This window comes from Oncorhynchus tshawytscha, linkage group LG01, assembly GCF_018296145.1.
Source record: "Oncorhynchus tshawytscha isolate Ot180627B linkage group LG01, Otsh_v2.0, whole genome shotgun sequence".
Lineage (NCBI taxonomy): Eukaryota > Metazoa > Chordata > Actinopteri > Salmoniformes > Salmonidae > Oncorhynchus > Oncorhynchus tshawytscha.
Window position 1 is genome coordinate 75,995,362 of NC_056429.1, and position 11,369 is coordinate 76,006,730.

At 41.2% G+C, this 11,369-nt stretch overlaps 1 long non-coding RNA gene across 1 annotated transcript; it reads left to right on the plus strand.

Moving 5' to 3' along the window:
* Nucleotides 1-9,085: 9,085 nt before the first annotated feature.
* Nucleotides 9,086-11,046, plus strand: LOC121847482. The gene is made up of 3 exons (XR_006084338.1): nucleotides 9,086-10,366; nucleotides 10,471-10,521; nucleotides 10,615-11,046. It is a non-coding gene; the product is annotated as an uncharacterized LOC121847482 (long non-coding RNA).
* Nucleotides 11,047-11,369: the final 323 nt, after the last annotated feature.

Here is an 11,369-nt window from a genome sequence, read left to right on the forward strand (position 1 = left end):
GGAGGACAAAATATGATCTTGCATTGTTCAGACATAATCTGGAAGTGGTTGTAGTCTTAATTAGGCCATGTAAGGTGCATATTTTATTATTAACTCTGAGTTTTTGCCCTGAAGCTGCCCTGTGTCACCCAGGGAAATTCAAGCCCTGCTATGATGTTATCCTTATCTCTGACTGGCAGGGGATCTGGGTCTGACTCTTGCTTGAGCATGCCCCGACAGGTGTTGTCATTATCAACTCTGATGTAAGCACAATCGAGCTGTGGGACTCCACACCAGAATTGATGTATCCCTATTGTGACATTTAGGTATGGGACAAACACAGACGGTCTGTATGTTACCTGTAAATAATGGACGACGTGGTAGGGACGATTATTATTTTAAAATACTAATAGTCTCTCCTAACACCTGTAACAAAATGTTATGTCTGTCAGGAAGCTGTGGGATAAGAGGATTATGAGGAAAAATATTACCGGTGTGCTGGTTTTTGCGTCACTGATTATTTGGATGAATCACGATTTTGCGGGGGTGCACCTACACCTGTCATCTTTAGAATTTTGGAAGGGGAAGGGCTCATTTCAACCAATGACTTGGTTGAGAGAATTTTAGAGGAGGGGTGTGGACTACCAAAGAGGATCCTCCCTGGTTACGTCAGTCGCACTAGGCCAAACATCTCACCAAATGGAACATGTCTAAGCATGTACAGGTAACCAACAAAATAAAGGAAACACCAACATAAAGTGTCTTAATAGGGAGTTGAGCCACCACGAGCCAGAACAGCTTCAATGCACCTTGGCATAGATTCTATAAGTGTATTGGAGGGATGCGACATTTGGTGTTTTGTTGGTGGTGGTAGAAAACACTGTTTCAGGCAACGCTCCAGAATATCCTATAAGTGTTCATTTGGGTTGAGATCTGATGACAGATGCATGGTATATTGTTTACATAGTTTTCAAGCTCATCAAACCATAGTGACCACTCGTGCCCTGTGGATGGGGTCAGGGTAGCCTAGTGGTTAGAGCATGTGTGGGGGCGGCAGGGTAGCCTAGTGGTTAGAGCATTGGACTAGTAACCGAAAGGTTGCATAGTTCAAATCTCTGAGCTACAAAATCTGTCGTTCTGCCCTTGAACAGGCAGTTAACCCACTGTTCCTAGGCTGTCATTGAAAATAAGAATTTTTTCTTAACTGACTTGCCTGGTAAAATAAAAAAATAAAATAACTTGTCATCCTATGGAGCATAGTCATGGTGGCCAAAATAATGTCCTGCCCAACATTTTTATACATGACCCTAAGCATAATGATGTATACACAGGTGACTACCAAAAAAATGGAAAGGCTTAAGTATGAGGGATACAAAGTATTGTATATTGAAAGCAAGTACCTGAGTAATTTAAGCAATTAATTGCTTAAATTACTCAGGTACTTGCTTTCAATATACAATACTTTGTATCCCTCATACTCAAGCCTTTCCATTTTTTTGGTAGTCACCTGTGTATACATCATTAAACTTGTCTAGCATATACGGCAGGTAGTCTAGCGGTTAAGAGAGCGTTGTGCCAGGTTGATGGTTTGCTAAGTGACAAAAATGGTTATGTACTGTATATGTATATGTTTTATAAATTGACACTACTGCTAAATTGACCGAATACATTAGGTTGGCATTTCATTAACACAAGATCAGTGGCTCATATGGCACAGTGAGTATTTATGCCATTGCTAACCTAAAATAAGTTACAAGAACAGATTATACATTATATATAATCAGTGTGTATCTGATTGGTACTTATGTTGAAGAGTATTACATTTACTAAAAAGTCTAGATGAAAGTGTATTTGGGGCCTATTCAGAAGGGATGTGCTCAGGGTTCCCAAACACGATCCTTCTGCATCAAATGAGGTTAATGAATTGTTAGTGAACTAAAGCTCTCCAGAGGGATAGTTTGAGACATATGTTGCCAGTGTTATGGAAGAAGTAAGGTAGTTAAGTTCTTATGAGCACAATTATGCTGCATTCATGACATCTCGTAAATTTGTATATATGAGCATACGACTGGGAAAAATCCACTTAAACCCCCCTCCAACTCGTAATTAATAGTGGTAATGTTGTCTATCATCCCTGTTCTCCGACTTCTCCCACATGTTGAACTCAGAGATCTAATAAGGAAATTACCTTGGTAACAGCATTTTCAGCAGTTAAATGCAATGACAAAATATCATTAATATAAACCAATCTATTTATATGGTTTTTGAACACTATAATTTGTGCAGCTTGTTTCCATTAGGAAATTGGCGCTCTCACCGATTTCAAAGCACGTGAATGCACACTTGTTGCTCCCAGTTTACAGTATTTGTCATGAACACAGCCAGAGATCTGTATATAATGACGAGATGCTCATGTCTCCACCCTAACAATGGGAGTCGTTGTCCCAAAGGCAACAAGCTTAGGTCCAAAATAAGCCCATGGAAAAGCATTGGGCTTACTTTGGACGAGAGTGAAGCCTCGCACTCCGCCTTTTCCTCTCTGATGGGCCATAATATGCTACACTTCCACACTCCATACCCAGGTGGCAGCAGCAACCGGGTCAGGTGCTGTGCTGTGTCAGGAAGTTTTGTTAAGTGTGTACACAGGTATGGGCAATCAGAGTGTGGCAGCTTACAGAGCCGTAAGACTGATGGAGTTTGATGTCCCTATTGCGCTTTAGGTTTTTAGTTTTAGGTCTTTAGTTTTGGGTATGTTTTTTTGTAGTTCAAATCAATGTTTATTTGTCACGTGCACAGGATACGACAGATGTAAACAGTAGTTCCCTTTTTGAATACTGTAGCAACCAAACACCTAACAACCTCTTGGTGTAATGGTTAAGGTGTTGGCTTGAGAGTTGCTGGACCTGGGTTTGAGTCCCAGCTGGGGCAATCCCCTGATATAACTACAATATGTTATTGTCATCACCATAAACTGAAAAAACAATTACCCACTTGGGCTGAGGGACCAAGGAATCAAGACTGAGCTGGCCCTGTACCGAAGTAAGGTTGCTGTCTCCAGGGACACATGCATATAACACAGTCCGCATATGGTCCATCTGTTCTGGATGACTGTGTTTTCACGCTCTCCGTAGCCGACGTGAATAAGACCTTTCAACAATGGAGTGGAGGCTGCAGAGGGGAAGACGGCTCATAATAATGGCTGGGAATGAGTGCATGGAATGGCATCAAACACATGGAACCCATGCGTTTGACGTATTCTATTTGATACCATTCCACTCATTCCTCTCCAGTCATTACCAGAAGCGTGTCCTCCGCCATTAAAGGTGCCACCAACCTCCTGTGGTAAACATACACAAGGCCGCAGGGCCAGACAGATTAACAGGACGCGTACTCAGAGCGTGCTCTGACCAGTTGGCAAGTGTCTAAACTGACATTTTCAACCTCTCCCTGGCCCAATCTGTAATACCGCCATAGTCACTGTGCCCAAGAACGCCAAGGTAACATGTCTAAATGACTATCACTCCATAGCACTCACATCTGTAGCCATGAAATGGCTTTGAAAGGCTGGTCGTGGCTCACATCAACACCCTCATCCCAGACCTACTCCAATTTGACTACCGCCCCAACAGATCTCTATTACACTCCAGTGCCCTCTCCCACGTGGACAAGAGGAACATCTATGTGAGAATGCTGTTCATTGACTACAGCTCAGCATTCAACAACATAATGCCATCCAAGCTCATCACTAAGCTATGGACCCTGGGACTGAAAACCTCCTTCTGCAACTGGATCCTGGACTTCCTAAAGGGCCACTACACAGGCGAAACATCTGCCACACTGACCCTCAACACGGGCCCCTCAGGTGTGCGTGCTTAATCCACTCCTGTACTCCCTGTTCACTCATGACTGTGTGGCCGTGCACGACTCCAACACCATCATTAAGTTTGTTTAGGAAACAACAGTGGTAGGCCTGATCACAGACGACAATGAGACAGCCTATAAGGAGGTCAAAGACCTGGCATTGTGGTGCCAGGAAAAATACCTCTCCCTCAACGTCAGCAAGACAAAGGAGCTGATCATGGACAACAGGAAACGGAGGGCTGAGCACGCCCCATTCACATTGATGGGGCTGTAGTGTTCCTCGGTGTCCACATCACAAAGGTTCTTTCATGGTCTATACACACCAACACAGTTGTGAAGAGGGTCTCCCCAATAGGAGACTGAAATGATTTTGCATTGGCCCTCAGACCCTCAAAAAGTCCTATAACTACACTATTGAGGGCATCTTAACTGGCTGCATCACCGCCTGGTATGGCAACTGCTTGGCATCCGACCGCAAGGTGCTACAGAGGGTAGGGAGTACGGCCCAGTACATCACTGGGGCGAAGCTCCCTGCCATTCAGGTTCTCTATACCAGGCAGTGACAGAGGAAGGCCCTAAAAATTGTCAAAAACTCCAGTCACCCAAGTAATAGACTGTTCTCTCTGATACCACACAGCAAGCGGTACTGATGCACCAGGTCTGGAACCAACAGGATCTTGAACAGCTTCTACCTCCAAGCCATGAGACTGCTAAATAGTTAGTCCAGGTAGCAATTTGGTTAACTATTTAACTATCTGCATTGACTGTTTTTGTACTAACTTTTTGACTCACCAGATACTGTTTATTATCTATTTTGTTGCCTAACTTTATCCCTACCTACATCCCTATCTACAGTGCCTTGGAAGGTATTCAGACTCCTTGATTTTTTCCCCACATTTTATGTTACAGCCTTATTCCAAAATTGATTAAATAAAACATTTTCCTCAGCAATCTACACACAATACCACATAATGACAAAGCGAAAACAGGTTTTTGACATTTTTATTTCTTTACATAAAGTATTCAAATCCTTTCTATGAGACTATAAATTGATCTTGGGTGCATCCTGTTTCCATTGAGCATCCTTGAGATGTTTCTACAACTTGATTGGAGTCCACCTGGGGTAAATTCAATTGATTTACATGATTTGGAAAGGCACACACCTGTCTATATAAGGTCCCACAGTTGACAGTGCATGTCAGAGCAAAACCTAAGTCATGAGGTTGAGCCAGGTTTGTGTCAAGGTACAGATCTTTCAAAGAGTACTAAAACATTTCTGAAGCATTGAAGGTCCCCAAGAACAGTGGTTTGGAACCACCAAGACTCTTCCTAGAGTTGGCCGCCCGGCCAAACAGCAATCGGGGGAGAAGGGCCTTGGTCAGGGAGGTGACCAAGAACCCGATAGTCACTGACAGAGCAGCAGAGTTCCTCTGTGAAGATGGGAGAACCTTCCAGAAGGACAACCATCTCTGCAGCACTCCACCAATCAAGGCCTTTATAATAGAGTGGCCAGACAGAAGCCATTCCTCAGTAAAAGGAACATTACATCTAAAGGACTCTCAGACCATGAGAAACAAGATTATCTGGTCTGATGAAACCAAGATTGAACTCTTTGGCCTGAATGCCAAGCGTCACTTCTGGAGGCAACCTGGCAGCATCATGCTGTGGGGATGTTTTTCAGCGGCATGGACTGGGAGACTAGTCAGGATCGAGAGAAAGAGGAACAGAGAAAAGTACAGAGAGATCCTTGATGAAAACCTGCTCAGGACCTCAGACTGGGGCAAAGGTTCACCTTCCAACAGGACAACGACCCTAAGCACACAGCCAAGACAACGCAGGAGTGGCTTTGGAACAAGTTTCTGAATGTCCTTGAGTGGCCCAGCCAGAGTCTGTACTTGAACCCGATCTAACATCTCTGGAGAGACCTGAAAATAGCTCTGCAGCGGCACTCCCCATCCAACCTGACAGAGGTTGAGAGGATCTGCAGAGAAGAATGGGAGAAACTACCCAAATACAGGTGTGTTAAGCTTGTAGTGTCATACACAAGAAGACTCAAGGCTTTAATCGCTGCCAAAGGTACTTCAACAAAGTACTGACGAAAGGGTCTGAATAAAATGTGATACTTCAGTTTTTTATTTGTTATAACATTTCCAAAAGCCTGTTTTTTATTTTTCCTTATGGGGTATTGTGTATGAAGGGGGGGAAACTATTTGATCAATTTTAGAATAAGGCTGTAACGTAACAAAATGTGGAAAAAGTCAAGGGGTCTGAATACTTTCCGAATGCACTGTATGTTTAACCACAATGTAACCTATGAACATCAATAGCAGAAGCAGGTGTAATAAGCTGAGTTTGCTGTAAAACCTTAGTGCATAGTATGTCATTTTTAGGGAAAGGCTGCTCATAAAAATGTCTAGTCTTTTTTGGCTCTTGCCTACACTAATATGTAATTTCAAATGTGTGTACTTAATTTTCAGGTTTTCTTTCACCAGAAGGATTTTTCTAAGTAATATTAATTAGTCAGTTCTAAGCTTGGGTTGTTGGGGGACAATTGTACATTAGAGTACGGGCAAAGTAGGAGAAACACATTTCTTTATTGAGATATTTTAAATGCACAACCAAAAGCTTTTGGCCGAAAGAAAATGCTGATGTATGAAAAATACATTTTCTGCAATTCTACATAGTTTAACATCTATTGTTAGGTAGGCTATTTCATGATGATGATAATAATTGAAGGCAAAGTTTTGTCCAGATTGTATGCTATTTTCCTGACAGAAATACTGTATGCTTAATATCGTATTATAAACAATCTTATATTTATGATATATATGATTATTTTTTTAAATATTTTTTTTACTGCCTATGAATTGTGTAGTTTTCAGAAAGTGAATAGCTCAATTGATTGATTGCATCCGACTCCCACGTGACTCGTTTCAGTAAACTAGGCATATGTCGCTGGTCACTACTTCACAGGAGAGTCCTTTGAATGTAAACTGTTTTTTTTTTTAAATCTAAATGCGTTTTTTGGCAGAAATGCCTTCTGGAACATGTGCCTTAATAATAAACTTGAATGCCATCTGTAAGTACGATCCAATACATGATATGGTACACTTGTCATAATTAGGTTTTAGCCCAGAGAGGCTAGAACAGTGATCTTCAATGAGACTGTGCAGGGATCCAGATTGCGGACTTAAGAAAAAACTTGAATCACCAGCATACATTGACACTTTTGTTTTATCTCCTGGATATCTAGCCCCTTGATGTTCTTGTTGGATCTAATTGTACTAGCTAGCATTTCAATAGCCATAATAAATAGATATGGAGACAACGGACAGTCATGTTTTACTCCTCTTAAAAGCTCAATACTTTCTGAGAAGTAACCATTAGTTTGCTATTTTACATCTAGGGTTGCTGTACATAACTTTAACACATTGTATAAGAGATTACCGAAATTAAAGTAATCCAGGAATTTACTTATAAATTCTAGTTGTACTTTATCAAACGCCTTTTCAAAATATGCTATGAAGACCAGGCCTGGTATCTCTTTTTGTTTGTTTTACCTTTATTTAACTAGGCAAGTCAGTTAAGAACAAATTCTTATTTTCAATGACAGCCTAGGAATAGTGGGATAACTGCCTGTTCAGGGGCAGAACGACAGATTTGTACCTTGTCAGCTCAGGGATTTGAACTTGCAACCTTTCGGTTACAAGTCCTACGCTCTAACGTTCTAACCACTAGGCTACCCTGCCGCCCCAATGATGTTCCATAATGTTCAATTGTTTCAAGTAATTATCATATATTATCTCCAATATATTGTCCATGTAAACAAAAGGTTTTTTAAGTGTCTGATAAGGATGAACAACATCTGGTGAAACCTTTTTTATTCTTCGAGCTATGCATTTCACCAGGATTTTTGCATCACAATATTGAAGTGTAAGAGGCCTCCAGTTTTTTTTTAAATGGACTGGACCTTTATACTTACCACCTGGGTCCTGTTTTAGTAGTAATGAAATCAGACATTCTTGAGTACCTAAGTCTACCATTTTTATAGGAGTAATTAAAACATGCTAATAATGAATTTTTGAGTACATTAAAAAAGTCTGTGAGCCGTTTCAGGAAACTAGGCACATGTCGCGGGTCAGCACTTCACAGGAGAACCATTTGAATGTAAAATAATACAAAAATCTAAATGGGTTTTTGGGCAGAAATGCCTTCTCGAAGGCTCATGTGCCTTAACAACAAACCTCTATGCCATCTGTAAATATTAATAAAATTGTTAAATTATGAGTCTAGTTGGTTAAACCACAGAAAAAGTGAGCAACCTTCCCGCTACCCATGATTGGCTGAGATAATGAGTGGGCTGGACATGCCGAGAGATGTTTGGATTGGTCTGCCATATAGCACGCTTCTGTCTATTTGAGCTGGTCAGTTTGTGTAGCTAATCCTGTGTCACGCGGCTTTTAACATTTTTTTATTGCATAGTAAAACTTAACAGAAGACTCAACTATTCAAGTATCCATTTCAATAGAATGTCCCTGCAAAAACTGTTTCAGAGCACTCTCATCTGAGTGTGCCAGAGTGCAGAATAACTGATGAATTTACGAATGCTCAACACCAGTTGAATATGGCCGGTGTCAGTAAATGTCTGCAAAAAAAGCTTAATTAAATTGTTGCCAGGAGCACAATTATAGTCACCAATGCTCTGGATAACATGAAAACATCCTAACCAGTTCTGCTAGGGCGATTAAAATGGTCAGAGTTTGGTTAAAGCTTAAGATGATTCTTATGGCATTGCACACGGTCAGTGTGAACCAGAGTGACTTGACACAACAACAGGCCAAGCAAGCTGTACAAACAAAATGTAAACAACACAGGACGTCTTATTTAATGAAAGAGGTTGCAGTCTGCCGTGAAGCATTCATCCATGTATACGGGTAAGAGTCTAGCTACAGTTTCAGATATTATACATTTTTAATTGAACCAATTTGGTTAACTTTAGCTAGCTATGACAATCGGTTTGTATTGCTAGTACTCTGTGGATTGGGATAATGGTTAATTGTTTAGCTAGCTAGCTAAATGTCTGAACAAAAGACCACAAGTTAAATCTTACTGTTAGCTAACGTAAACTCACACCATTCCATACAAATGTGCGCAACCGCGACATTCAAACGAGGCTGCAAAGAAAACTAATGGGACTGTAGCGACTGTGTTGACTTCAAAATCTGGGGTATGAGCTAAGTTTCTATTCAAGCGTTGATCGACATGGTAATGGCTCTATAGTATTGGAGAAAAGTTGAAAAAACGGACCCTCTGTTACCTCATGACGTGTCATGCTGTAACGTACAGCACGCATAAAGCTACTTTTTCTGTCTTACAATCTCTCTCCACCAGGTGTAGCACTTCTCTTATCGTTTAAAAACAAGATATGGACAGTGATGAGGGCAAAGGGGGATACCTAGTCATATTTTGTGTCGTCACTGCAAGCGATAACGACTCTCAAAAAAACTGTTTACCTATAGGTATGTAAGCACACATTATATAAACTCTTTATAGTGTTTTATTTACATTTTAGAGACGATAAGGTGATAAGTTGGACAGATCGAGTGAAAAAAAGCAATTTTCCCACACAACATCTCTCCTTCTCACTATCATGCATTAGTTTCGCTTCCCCACCTGCCATTTTTACAAAGACCCAACGGGGCTCATTGCCTTCTTGAATCATGCAGAAACGGGCAGCGTTTAGGTCATGTCATTTATTTTGTTGGAAATGGGAGAAAGTGTGCTTTACAATGGTATTGACATTACAGTTGATCTGGAACTATTACGTTTTTGGGGCACTAAAATAAGGTCAATTGTACAGACCAAGGCGATGTACAAAAGTGAGTGAGTTTACGTAAGCTAGCTGACGTTAGATGGCTGGCTCGCTAGCTAACATTACATTTATGATCTGTGTGTAGTAATTTAATCTGAGAATGCCATTTCATGTTGCCAGTTATAGCCTAATGTTAGCTAGCTAACATTGAACCTATTTGGTTAACTTTAGCTATGACAATCTGTTCGTATTGCTACTACTCTATGGATTAGGATTATGGTTCATTGTTTAGCTAGCATGTCTAAACAAAAGACTCCAACTCGCCAGATGATTACATGACCCATCAAGTTAGCCAGGTATGTCTGACGGTGATTATGGCAACTATTGTATAATAATGGCAACATATTTGTATCTGGAATTTGCCTTTCAGCATCAGTAGAACAAGTCTTTCTCTCATCCACCAGTCATACAAGGATAATGGTCAAATGCCTACCATCAAAAAGAGAGCTGGCCCAAGCAAGCCAGGTTACACCTGAAGCATGAGGACTTGCAGCAAATGGTGAACTTCATCAATAACTACGCAGAGGATAACGCAATAGTATTACCAGGACGCCATCCCAGGACACAAACACTTTGGTGGAGAGCTGCTGCAATCCCATGTGACAAAAGCAGCAGTGTGGCGTCTCTACAAGAATCGATGACAACACTTGGAATGTAAAGCATAAACAACACACTTTCATTATTTAATAATTGACCTCCATGATAGCCACTACTTTTATTGATCTCACATTATTTAATGTTTTCATTTTAACTTCCAGTTTCCAAGATGATGTTTCTGTATGCAGTGCTGATGCTCTGCACATTTGTAGGTAAGTGAAACTTACCTGATAATGGTCCATAAAAAAACATGTTTTACATTACATTTTCTTTTAATTAATTTTATGTTCTTTTGTTGTTTGCAGGTGCACTATCCTTCTGACCCTATGCAGCCAGGTCCCATCTACTTTTTAACTCCTCGCAAGTGTGGCTTGTTTGGTGTCTGCTGTGAAGCAACTACTTAATTGATGAAGGCATGTCATCCAGCAAAGGCAGAAGCTCGGTCATCAACTACATGCACCATTTCTTCACCAACTATGGAGTTGGGGAAACACATGTGGACCTTAATTGTGATAACTGCAGTGGCCAAAACAAGAACAAGTTTGTGCTCTGGTATTGTGCCTGGTGGACCATGCTTAAGCTCCACTACAGTCTGGACCTTCACTTACCTGATCACAGGCCACACCAAGTTTGGCCCCGACTGGTGCTTCGGCCTCATCAAGCAGCACTTCAGAAAGACCAGAGTGAACACTTGGTCTGAGATTGCTGGTGTTGTGAAGGACAGCACTGTGACAGGGGTCAACATCCCACAGCTGGTTGGACTGGAGGATGGTACAGTGCTGGTGGAAAACTATGGCTGGCAACAACACCTGACTTCGTACTTCAGGCCGCTGCCACTGTTCAAGCAGTACCAGCACATCAGGTGAATATCATTTTCATTGCATTGTATGAGGTTATTCTTGTTATCTAAACGTGGGAGGTGAATTGATGTTGTGCAAGGTTGTAACGTCTTCTATTTTTTGTTGTTGTTATTTCCTGTTTTACAGCTTCAATGCTCTGGCGCCTGGTGTTGTTGTCGCCAAGGAGCGTTCTGACTCATAACATAACAGCCTAACTGCCT